The sequence below is a fragment of the Parambassis ranga genome, unplaced genomic scaffold (assembly GCF_900634625.1).
Source record: "Parambassis ranga unplaced genomic scaffold, fParRan2.1 scaffold_63_arrow_ctg1, whole genome shotgun sequence".
Taxonomy (NCBI): domain Eukaryota; kingdom Metazoa; phylum Chordata; class Actinopteri; family Ambassidae; genus Parambassis; species Parambassis ranga.
Window position 1 is genome coordinate 247,125 of NW_021144808.1, and position 12,086 is coordinate 259,210.

Sequence of the window (12,086 nt, forward strand, 5' to 3'; positions counted from 1 at the left end):
ATTTTTCCCCTCAGTTGCCCCAAGACCCTCTCCATCAACCGCTGGAACGTGGCAGCTGCATTCCTCAACCCGAACGGCATGCACTTAAACTGAAAGAGCCCTAGAGAAGTGATGAACGCTGTCTGAGGTTTACTGTGTTCTGCCATGGCCACCTGCCAATAACCTGATTGCAAATCTAAGGAACTGAACCAGGTGGCCCCGTCTAGAGACTCTAAGATGTCATGAATGATGGGCATAGGGTAGGCATCAGGTAAGGTTTTGGCATTTACCCGTCTGTAGTCCACACAAAACCTATAAGATCCATCAGGTTTTTTTACTAAGACCACAGGTGATGACCAGGCTGACTGTGATGGTTCTATTATGCCTTCCTTTAACATCTTGGCCACCTGCTCTTCAATAATTTGCTTTTTCATAGAGGAGACCCTATATGCCCTAGTTCTTACCGGCACCTCATCTTGTAAGAAAATGGTGTGTTTTTCCATCGTGGTCTTCCCCAGAACCCCAGAAGTAACAGCTGGCCAATCCTCCTTAAGCTGTTGTAGCTCTGCCGGGCCATCGGTGTCCTTACAGACTGGAGTTATTGATGTAGATAACTCTGCCCAGCATGGAGGCATCTCCCCTGGTTGTGGGGCATAATACAGATTAACCTGGGTAGGGGCTGTAGAGGCGTTTGTGCCTTCCCAATGCCTTTTAGCTTCTTGGCTAGAGAGAAATGAATAATACTCATATCCATGCTCTGTTCTCAACCCATACCTATTCCTAGCCAGGTCAAGAACTGCCCCAGTCTGAAAAAGAAAATCTAGGCCTAGAATCAATTGAAAAGCAAGATGACGGTCCTCCATGACATGGACTTCAACAGTCCATTGCCTACCATGCCAACTTATGCCTAAAGTCTTCCTACCTAGAGCTGGGTGAGCAGTGCCATCCGCCATCACGAACTTTGGTCTCCCGGCAGGTTGCAACGGCTCCTCAGCATGAGTAAGCTGCCGCCACCAGCTTTCCCGCATAAGTGTGAAGGTGCTGCCGGTGTCCACTACAGCAACTCCATCCACCTCTCTGATGGAGACAGGAGTGAGCAATAAACTAGGTTCCTGTGTTGGTCTAGGTTGTACCACGGCAACCCCCACAGTTCCTTTTTGCACCCCCTTTTTCTCTACCGTTCTCCTTGATGGCTTTTCTGAGTTAGCTTGGACTCTCTGCCAATACTCCCTCGCCCCCGAGCAGTCCTTCTCCACCATAGAGCCTATTCTCACCAGCTGAGCGACAGTGGAGACCGTTCCCCGAAGACATCCAGCAACTCTGGGGTTAATATTATTGAGAATGCGCCGCACAATGTCTTCCTCAGACATGTCTCTTTTCCACTTCAGGCATAGGGCCTGATAATCATATGCAAAGTCTCTGAGGCATTGATCAGGATGTTGCACCATAGACCGTAACTTCTCTTCTACCTCGCTCATATAATCAGTAGGGAGGAAAGCGGCAGCGAAAGCATCCTTAAAGGACCCCCAGTCGTACAGCTGACTTTTCATGGCCTTCCACCAGCTGAGGGCAGGTCCCTTTAACACGACGGACAGGGTCCCCATCAGCTCCTGATTTGATAGAGGGCGCAGCTCCAGGTAATTCTCACACTGCTCGATGAAGTTAATGACCTCCGAGGACTCACTGCTAGTGCCGAAGGTTGGAAAGTCTAGGCAAACAGGAGGTTTGGAATAATATGAGGCAGCTCCCAATTGACTAGGGGAAAGCGCATGGCCGGGGGTGGAGACAGCTATGGGACTGAACTCAGTGGAGATGGCAACGGACCTCTGAGCTATCGGTGGGCTAGCGGTTCTTAGCTTTTTTAACTTCCCATTCCATTGCTCATCTCTGCGTAACAAACAATTCACCATGTCTCTTTCTAGCTTCTCTACACTGGCGATAAGGGCTTTTTCCAGTTTAGCAAAGCTAGCGTCGACATAGTCCCTGAAACTGCTCTCACGGTTAAGTGAACTAGTGAGGGAATCTCTAAAATCTGCCTCCAATTTATTTAGCTGGTCTTGCAAAGGGCCCCCCAGGCTGTCTGCTGCCCCAAACTCGGTTTGAGTAAACTTTTGTTCTATCTCAGAATCTATTTCCCCTCCTGTCACAATCATTTCAGCATCCTCATCAGTATTAGCGTCAACCAGCACATTGTTAGTTTGTTTTACCATCCCCCCTCCCCCTGCAACATTATCATCATCTGCATCATCATCACATTCATCATTCAAATACAAAGAACCCAATAAAGACGTGAGGTCCCCAGTCGAAGATACTCTATGTCTTCTTGTGACAAAAGGCCCTGCAGTGAAACCTGGGTCACATGCCCCTGTCTCTATATCAGATGCAGTCCTATGAGTGTTAGACCCCTCCATAGTTAACAATTTTCTGTGGCACAAACAAAATCAGAGTACAAAAAAAACGAGCTATACATTTGAGCCTGTCCCCGTACGGGCCACCATATGTAACAACCTCCCAAAATCAATAAAAGTTTTGTTACCTTTAAGCAGGGTTATCAGGCTCTCCCGTACTATACTCTCTTTCTACTTTGTCATTGCATAAACCACAGACCCATTAGAGGGATGTTTTCTGCTGTATTCATTCAAAAATCATATTTCCATCACAACACAAATAACCCCACAACCCGACCCATATTTACAAATAATTGTCCGCTCCGTCCTAAACCAAATGTCCACTGGCAAACAGACAGATAAACAAAGTCACTCCAGCCCCGCTCCACGCGGGTGTTCCTCTCCACCAGCGTGTCCGGGGTTCAACAAACGAAAATAGAAAAATAGAGGAAAGAGTCCGCCGTCAGGGTCCATAACAAAGGAATCCTCTCACCCGTTACGGTCCGTAGTATTCCTTAATTTACTCACGGGTCCCTCATAGTCTCCCCGTTTCCTCGTCGTCTCCGACGCCGCTCCACGCGCCCCTCTCTCGCTTCCTCTTCTTCCTTTTCCAGCCTATCCGCTGACCGCAAAGAAAAAGAAAAAAATCGTTCCATCCCCCTGCCGTCCTTTCACACGCCGTGCCCCTCAATACAGAACATCAAACACAAAACATCCCCTGGCCTTAATCGGCCCTTCCCAATATACAGCAGATCTTTTATATGGCAATACCCCCCTGAAAACAACATCAAAAACATAATGCATATGTGGCACTGCTACAACGGTATTGCATAGGGGTGGGCGATACTGAAGATTTCAGTATCGATCCGATACCAAGTAAATACAGGGCCAGTATCACCGATACCGATACTTTTACATTGAAATTTCATGATCATAAATAATTTTTTTTGCCTTCTTTTTTGCCCTTAAATAGATTATCGTGATTGGCAGAATAATAATACACAAGAAACATTTGTTAATAAATCAAGCTGCAAACAAAAGTGCAGAACTGTATAAGTTTGAAATTTTAACTTCACAATCATGTCAGCAATGCTCCTTGTGATAACGATCCATGTCTTATCACAGCACTCAGAAAGACAGCATTAATTCATGCTGCAGATTACTCAATTACTCAACCTTCACTTTTTTAAATCATCTACCTGTGTTTTGCAGTAAAGCCTTTGTCAGTGACCACTGTCTCTGGTTCATGTTTGGGGATCTGCCTCTTCCTCCTCCCTCTGTTTACTCTGCAGCTCCGCTTTGGGCTCTGCTGCTTTATGTTTGTGTAAATGAGTTGTGTTTCCACAGTGGCAGGTCACTTTCCTGCACACCTCACAAGTAGCAGTTTCTTCTTCTCATCTGTCGCTGTGAAATAACTCCAAACAGCGCTCCTCTTCCTCTCTGCTGTCTCCATGATACTAAAGCACATGTTTTTCTTAGTTTGACATTGGTAAAGATATGTACAAAGATTTCTGGTTAGGGATATATAGTGTTGCTCCTGAAGAGGGACTTGAACCCTGGGCCCTCAGATTAAAAGTCTGATTTCCTGCAAGATCCACCCACAGAGATCCTGAACACATAAAACTCAGATTCCCAACCAGAATAGTAGCAGAACTGAAGACACCACTTGGAGGAGTGTCTTCAAAAACCAATCCTTGAGTCCAATGTACCAACCAGCACACAGTAAGTGAAACAGGCATGTCCACGCTTCAACAATGAAAACACAGATTGGCCGTATGGGGATCGAGCTAATCGGTCGAGCCCTATTGATTAAATGATGTTATGATGTTATTCGGGAATTCTGCCTATCATTCCGGAATACTGATGTCTATACTGGAATGCTACTGTTTATTCTGGACTTCTGCATTTCATTCCAAAATTGTGACTTTCATTATGGACTGCTTTTCATTCTGGAATGGTGTCTTTCATTCCGCAAATCTGCTATTCATTCTGTTATGCTGACTTTTGTCCTGGAATGTTGCCTTCCATTTTGGAACGCACGCTTCCATGACATCACAGGCCGCTGTCAGGTTAGGGGTTTAATCCCAGAATTTTGTCTACCATTCCAGAATCCTGCCTATCATTCTGGAGTGGGTGGATGGATGTCTATTCCAGGATGCTCTCATTCTAGATTTCTGCCTTTCATTTGGGAATGCTTTCTTCCATTCTGGGATGCTTTTCATTCCAGAATGATGTCTTGCTGACTTCTGTTCCACTATACAGAGTGTTATTCGGGAATTCTGCCTATCATTCCGGAATACTGATGTCTATTCTGGAATGCTGCCACTTATTCTGGATTACTGCCTTTCATTCCGGAAATTTGAATTTCATTCTGGAATGCTTTTCATTCTGGAATGCTGCCTTTCATTCTGCAAGTCTGCTTTTCGTCCAAGGCGCTGTGTTAAAGTTGCAGTCTCCACTGGAGGACAATCCTGAGACAGAAACTGGTACACCCAAAGGATAAAACTCCCAGGGAGAAACACAGCAATATCATATATGCAGTCCAGTGCAGTGAGGAATGCTCTGATCTGTACATTGGAACAACCACTCCACAGGAGAATGGCTCAGCACAGGAGAGCCACCTCCTCAGGACAAGACTCAGCTGTTCACCTCCACCTCAAAGACAAAGGACACTCCTTTGAGGACAACAATGTTCACATTTTAGACAGAGAGGAAGTCAAGGAAGCCATCTATGTTAAGCTGGTAAAACCTTCTCGAGGTGGTGGCCTCATCTTTTTACCACATACAAAGCAGTTATTTCATCCATTCCCAGGAAGTTTCACTCCAAGTCACATGCTAACAGCAAGAACAATGGGCTGTCTACCAGCAGTCTCATAGTCGTTAGCCAGTCGTTAGACACACCTGGCACAGGCAACCAGATCATCACAGGTAATTATGGAAACATTTAGTGCTATTGTTTGTGAGTTTTATCCAGACCACCCACTGAGGTCTGCAACCACATATAAACCATGTTTCCCCACCAACAGATCAACAACTGATGAAGCTGCTTGGATGAGCAGTGAAACCTCTTCAGGAAAACTCTACAAGTCCAGACGCCTTGCTTCAATCTTCTCTACAAACATGCCAAATCAAACAGTTTTTACCAACAATGTTACACACTGAGTTTTGAAGGTCTTAACCAATAGTCTTAAGTTGGAATGTTTACAACATGTGTGAAAAATTGTAATTCACGCGTGTTATTACCCATAGACTCCCATGTTAAAATGTCCAACTTCACAGCAGAGATGAACATGTTTACAGCCTGGTACAAAAAACATTCTGGTCTCAGATGATAGGTTCTCTTCTAGTGTCAATTGTATGGGAGGTGATTTTTTTTACAACTCACTCGTTTTAATTCAAAGTCAGCTTTATTGTCAAATCTGCTATATGTGCTGGACATACAGAGAATCGAAATTGCGTTACTCTTCACTCCATATATAACATATAACTAAAAACTTGTGTAAGTGTAAAAAAATGTACCTACAATGAGGCACACACAAAATACAAGGCACAAAAATGAAGGCACAATGCAGTAAGAGTGCAGAAGATGTATAGTGCAAGACAGTGCAGTTGGCATAATGTAAACAGTCCAGGAATGGTTTAAGTTATAGCAGCTTATATGAGACTGGATGACATGACTAGGGTGCAAGAGAATGCACAGGGTAAAGTGGCTGGTGCACAGAGTTCCTAACTTGGGGGGGGGGGGGGGGGGTTCTTTTGTAGAGGGAAGGGGGAGAAAGTGGGGCACAGCAGGGAGAGAGTTCAGCTTCCTGATAGCCTGGTGGATGAAGCTGTCCCTCAGTCTGCTGGTCCTGGCCCGGAGGCTGCGCAGTCTCTTTCCTGATGGCAGCAGACGTATCGTATCGTATATCGTATAATTCCGGAATTCTGTTGACTATTCTGGAATGCTGCTGCTTATTCCGGATTTCTGCCTTTCATTCTAGGACAAACAAACAGACTGCTTTGTGGCTCTGTGGCGCAATGGATAGCGCATTGGACTTCTAGTTAAACACAGGAGAAGTGATTCAAAGGTTGTGGGTTCGAGTCCCACCAGAGTCAAAGTGCCTTTTAACTTTTAACCTGTGGCGCTGTCCTTCAGGGTGGATACAGCTCCTGTCCTGAGAGCTAGAAAAAAAAGACTGCACTCAGACATCCCGGAAAACAGCGTTGCTGCCCCCGGCTTTGTGACCGTACAGGTGGACAGAGATCTGACTGGTGTGAGCTTTTGCTTGGCACAGAGGCAGCTAATAAACTGAAAGTTGTACCTTTTTCAAATGACATGGTGAGGAGGAGAACAGAAGATCTCTCAGCTGACATTCAGGCACAGCTGCTGGATAGACTGCAATCATGTAAGCAATTTTCCTTTCAGTTGGATGAATCGACAGAGCAGACCATCTCCAGTGCTGCTCAGTTGATAGTTTTGGTGTGCTATCCCTAGAAAGGAGATATTTTGGAAGACGTTCTGTTCTGTAAGTTATTGCGCAGATAAAGTCTGTCAATCCAGAGATTAAAGCTGCTCACTGTATGCTGCTGAATATGAGGCACTGCTGGATCACTTTGAGGTGCGATGGCTGTCGCAATGGCTGCAGCACAGAGCTCAAACTGTACCGACCAGCTCAGAGGAGAAGAAGAAGGAGCAACATCACATCAGGAAGGCCCTGCAAACCTGTGGCTATCCCAGCTGGGCTGTCATCAAAGCCACAAAAACAAGACCCACAGACAACAAGACAAAGACAACAACTGGCTGAGGAAGAACATTGTCACTGCAGAACTGAAGAAGCTACTCGGGGGAGTGTTGGTCCCACTTAAGATTAAAATTTAGGGTGTTTTCACACTTGCTCCCTTTCGGCCCTCTAAACGAATGCAGATCGATGACTCAGGATTTTTTGCTCTATTTAACCCTAACTCTATTTTCCCTGAATGTGCAGTAATTTAACCAGAAAACACAGGAGAAAGCCGACATTCTGCTTCAAGTGAAAACTACCCAGACTTCAGTGCAGTGGAGGAGTCTGAGAGCTCTAGTGGACCTGGTGTGAACAGAAAGAGGACTAAATTACATAAAACCAGTGACCCTGACATGATTTGAACATGCAACCTTCTGATCTGGACTCAGACGTGCTACCATTGCTCCATGAGGTCTGTTCACAGCTTCTGCTCTTCCAAGGACTCAGTTTAGCATGACATGATTAGCTTGATGTTCATATATGTGTTACACATTATTACTAGATGAGCTGCACTGAAACATCCAAGCCACCACGTCCCAGCACATGTCAGAGATGCAGAACAGATGGAACAGTCTTATGGAGTGATGGAGGCCATGAAGCCTCCTAAAGCTTTGAATGGAGCTGAAGTCATGATGCACTGACCTTTCTTTTTATATAATGTCTCATAAGTATTTGTTATAATATTGCCCCAAAAAGTCAGCCACACTTGTGTGAAACCAGCCTGTCCAGTTAGGATCAACACTGATTGTGAATCAGTTTCAGCTACTGTTGTGCAAATGGAACAGACAACAGGTGGAAATGAGAGGCAGTTATCAAGACAGCCCTATAAAGGAGGTATGTGTTATAATACTTTAATAAATTATGTCTTCAGCTACTTTTATACTCATTATTAATCCCAGATTAAGGTGTCATTTAGGAGAGAGATTTAAATTCTATCTTTATGTAACTTCTCCTTCTGATACACTCTGTTATTCAGTTACAACATGCTGACTGGAAATCTGCAAAATGAGCCCTGGATTTTTAGAGAAAGTAGAAAGGACACCAGTATTACTGTCCAAACTAAACTAAAGGTTCCACTGAGATTTGAACTCAGATCGCTGGAGTCAAAGTCCAGAGCGCTAACCATTACACCATGGAACCTGCTTCTCATGGGTCTTCTTCTCCTCCTCTACCCGGCCGACTGTCAGCAGTTTGACATTGGTAAAGATACGTGCAAAGATTTCTTTGTGTCAACAAAGATTGAACACTTTGCATATCACTGTCCTCCATGAGGAGACTGTCTTCCATGTCTAGATAAGGCTTGCTGTCTAGCAGCTGGGAGAAATGTCTTTTTGTGGCTGTGGCATTAGCCCAACATTGAATCATAAAGTTTATTTATTGCATAACAGGAAGTGGTCTTGTATTAGGGTGTGACCCTCCTGAGAAGCAGAACCTCTCCTCTGATAATTGTCTCTCATTGGACAGATATGAAAATTAGCCTGAGCTATCCGGGCTCTACATGTTGTTACAGAGAATAATTCTGTGCAGACAGGTTAACTGAAACAGAGAGCATTGATTCAGGGTGAACTTCCTGTGTGTGCAGACAGTGGAGGTGGTTTCAGGTGTTATAAATTGGCATCCCCATGGTTCAGATGAAGAAGTGGTTCCAGTTCCTCACAGGTCCTGTGTTCAAATCCCGGATGAGCCCACATCTTTGAACTTCAGTAGATTGGATGTTTGCATTTACAGGATTAATCTTTATTCCAACTTAGACCCTGTAAACAGCTGTCTGCTCAAACTCCCAGCAGCAATCATTCTAGAACTGAGACCAAATCATCAACCGCAAGCTCTACTTCCGACTGTATCCTGGGGAAGCCACTCCACGCCTGTATGGACTCCCCAAGATACACAAGGAAGGAGTCCCCCTCTGCCTCCTTCAGGTGATGCTTTATGGCCTCTGATGTCACCTGGAGATAGTGGAGAAAAAACAGACAAAAGAAGTGAAAGAGGAGCATGACAACTAGAACAAGAACAACAAAAAGTTTCAATTACAATTAGGAAAACGATCAGAAAGTTGAAAATGATGACACGTATGATCTCTGCCAGATCCCCACCTTTGACTCCTGGAGAGTCTGAACGAGCTCCTCATTGTCAAGTATATTCCCCTTAGAGTTAGAGAGAAGCTCAACAATGCGGTCCTCGATATCTTTCAGCTGATTGCGGTCAGCGTTGATGCGAACAATCAGCTTATTGCTCTGTTCCTCAAGATGTGGACTCTCAAGACGCACCACATCACTTTAAAGAGAGAAACAAGTTGCAGGGTAATTGTAATTTTCAAGGGTTTTGGAGGTAGAGAAAGGAGAAGAAAGGGGGGAAAAGAGAAGGAAAAGGGTAAAGTTGTGAATGTGAGTCTTAAAGTTTGGTTAGAATTCAATATCTGTCTTGTGTCTACCTGAGCAGTTGGTCCTCCAGGCCAGACTCAGTCACAGTGAAATTGATGATTGTAACTTTAATACATTTCTGGAAAACAGAAAAAAATGTACATGCCAAAAGACACATTTTACATCAATCGAAGCCAGGATCACACACACTACAATTCTAATGAAACACTCATTAATTTATGAAGATTTAACTGTCATGTCACTCTGCATCATCAGTGCCTTTGTTTTTTCTGTCTAACAAAAACGCTCCTCAGACTTATTCGGCCGTTACAGTCACCATGCAACCCCTGGTTTGAATAAACACTGGAGTAAACCCTTGCATTCACAGGGTCCTTTTGCTCTCCTGGCTGGTGTTGAACAAAAGGGCATTGCACACAGGTGTAGCTGGCAGGTGATTTAATGTCTGCAGAAACATGGTTTGATGCCAGGCGTTCATTATACTGCCCAATATGTAGCTTCAATGGCAGAAGGATTCACAAAGGTTCTTGTGTGCGATACTGTTTTTATTCCAAACGTGTGCTTCTTGGAAAGCACATAAATACCTATTATAGTTGATAGCCGTTTGGGATTTTGTGAGCAAAGGTTTGTTGAATGTGAATTCCAAGACTCCATAGTGACCTAACTGTCTCTGGTGCACACTTGCTGATGCCAAGTGTATTACCTACAGCATTCAAGGAAACATGATCAGACATGGAAACACAATAAAGAAGCAGTGAAAATATCTTAATTTAGTGCAAATTTGCAATGCTGAACGAGCTGGTTGGTGTCCTTTCTACTGTATGAAGGGAAGCTTGGTATTGTTGCGTTAGGTATGCTGGGGCGGGGGCCAGTCTGTGACTTTGTCTCTGACTGTGTCTGAAAGGAGGTTCTATTTTCATAGAATACATATGTCCTCTGAATTAATTTACGCCACCTGATCCTGTGGGTCGATCATAAGAGGCCAGCGACGGTCTTTGGTTACCAGGATTGCATTCTCTGTAGATACAGTGTCACAGGGCAACCCTTCAGTGTTCCACTGGAGGATGTCATATGGATCACTCAGAAAGTCGATCAGGCTGAAGGGGGAACTGATGGGTATGTTTAGCTTCTGACACTGCTTAATCCACTGGGGAACAAGAGTAAACAGGGTATATGGTATTAGCTGTTACTGCTTTTTCACAATATGTTTCTAAAAAAAAAAAAACTCTAGACCAGGCTCACATTGGCCATACCAGCTGCACACTTTATCACAGAGGCCCTAAAGGTTTTAAACCATCCCATCACACTGTACCTACCAGCTGTCTATGGTGGGAAGTGAAGGCTCCATAGTAGGCAATGCAGGCAGCTGCAATGCATACATTTCCCACAACACTGTTGATGTCCTGCTCAAGATTTGCAACATTTTTTCCCCAGCGTATCTGCTGTCCCCCAGAGCAGAAGTCAGTTTCCCTGCTCTGTCCAGTCGAGCCTGTGTCAGAGCCATTTTGCTAACTATGAGGAAGGAAAAAAGACATTTTAATGAACAGAGTTTAGACAAGTTCTATTTTTAAAGCATCAACTGATTTTAGAACTGCATCCAGGTATGGTTTATCATATCAACGTAACAGCATTAAAACATGGCCCTCACCCAAATCTTCCTTCTCATTTATGCTGCTGTCCAACTGGTCCTGTAGGTCCTTCATCTGATCCTCCATCTCCTTAAGTTGTTGTTGCTTGTCCCTTAGTGTTTTCTTGGTTGTATCCAGCTCTGCCTGCGTAGGTAAGGGTAGCGGGAGAAGAGTATGCAGACCAGTCACACAGAGCGGTGCATGGCAGATGAATAGCCAAAGTGACAAAGGAACAGACAGCAGACTGTGAAGAAATATTGCAAATGTGCATGTGTATCAGTAATAATAAACTGCACTCTTTATGACTGACCTGTGCTTTAACCACGTTTTCTTTTTCTTTGGAGTAAAGATCCATAGCTATGACCCACATGCACAACGACCCGCAAGCTTTGGACGCCTTCTCCACCTAAAAGCAGCACATGATAAAGTATTACACCCAGCACACTGAAACAAACTGTGTCAAATTCCATCTATTTTTTCAGAATATATATCATTAAATCTACATAGCCTACAGTACAGTGGATAAAGGATGTAAATTACATTGCCATTCCAATACTGACATTAGAATAGAATAGAATCTGGCTTTTATCAGGTCAGAGGTGCTGCTGTCCTTAGTCTGAATTTATGACCATCTCGTACCAAGCGGAGCTCCAGAGAGCAGAAAAACAACTGATCTCATCTGCCACAGCCTGAACTGCAGAAAACAAAGTTATATGACACACTATGAAATTACTTCTTAATACATTCAGTATCCTCAAATTACTTTGATTTTCTATAAAACTTCCTAACACATAAACACTTATGAAAATCACATTATTAAGTGATAAACACATTTAAACATGAATACTTCATGTTAGGGGCACACTCCTCTATATCTGAACACACACTGCAGAATCAATTCTTTCACCCTACACTAGACAGGCTGATTTCACACTGTGGCCAGATCAACCT

General features: G+C 44.0%; 2 non-coding genes across 2 annotated transcripts; one reads left to right on the forward strand and one right to left on the reverse strand.

The window, feature by feature from the left end:
- Nucleotides 1-6,372: 6,372 nt before the first annotated feature.
- On the forward strand, nucleotides 6,373-6,464 carry trnar-ucu (transfer RNA arginine (anticodon UCU)). The gene is given in 2 exon segments: nucleotides 6,373-6,409; nucleotides 6,429-6,464. It is a non-coding gene; the product is annotated as a tRNA-Arg (tRNA).
- Nucleotides 6,465-8,197: 1,733 nt separating this feature from the next.
- Nucleotides 8,198-8,269, reverse strand: trnaq-uug (transfer RNA glutamine (anticodon UUG)). The gene has a single exon. It is a non-coding gene; the product is annotated as a tRNA-Gln (tRNA).
- Between the last annotated feature and the right edge of the window lie 3,817 nt (nucleotides 8,270-12,086).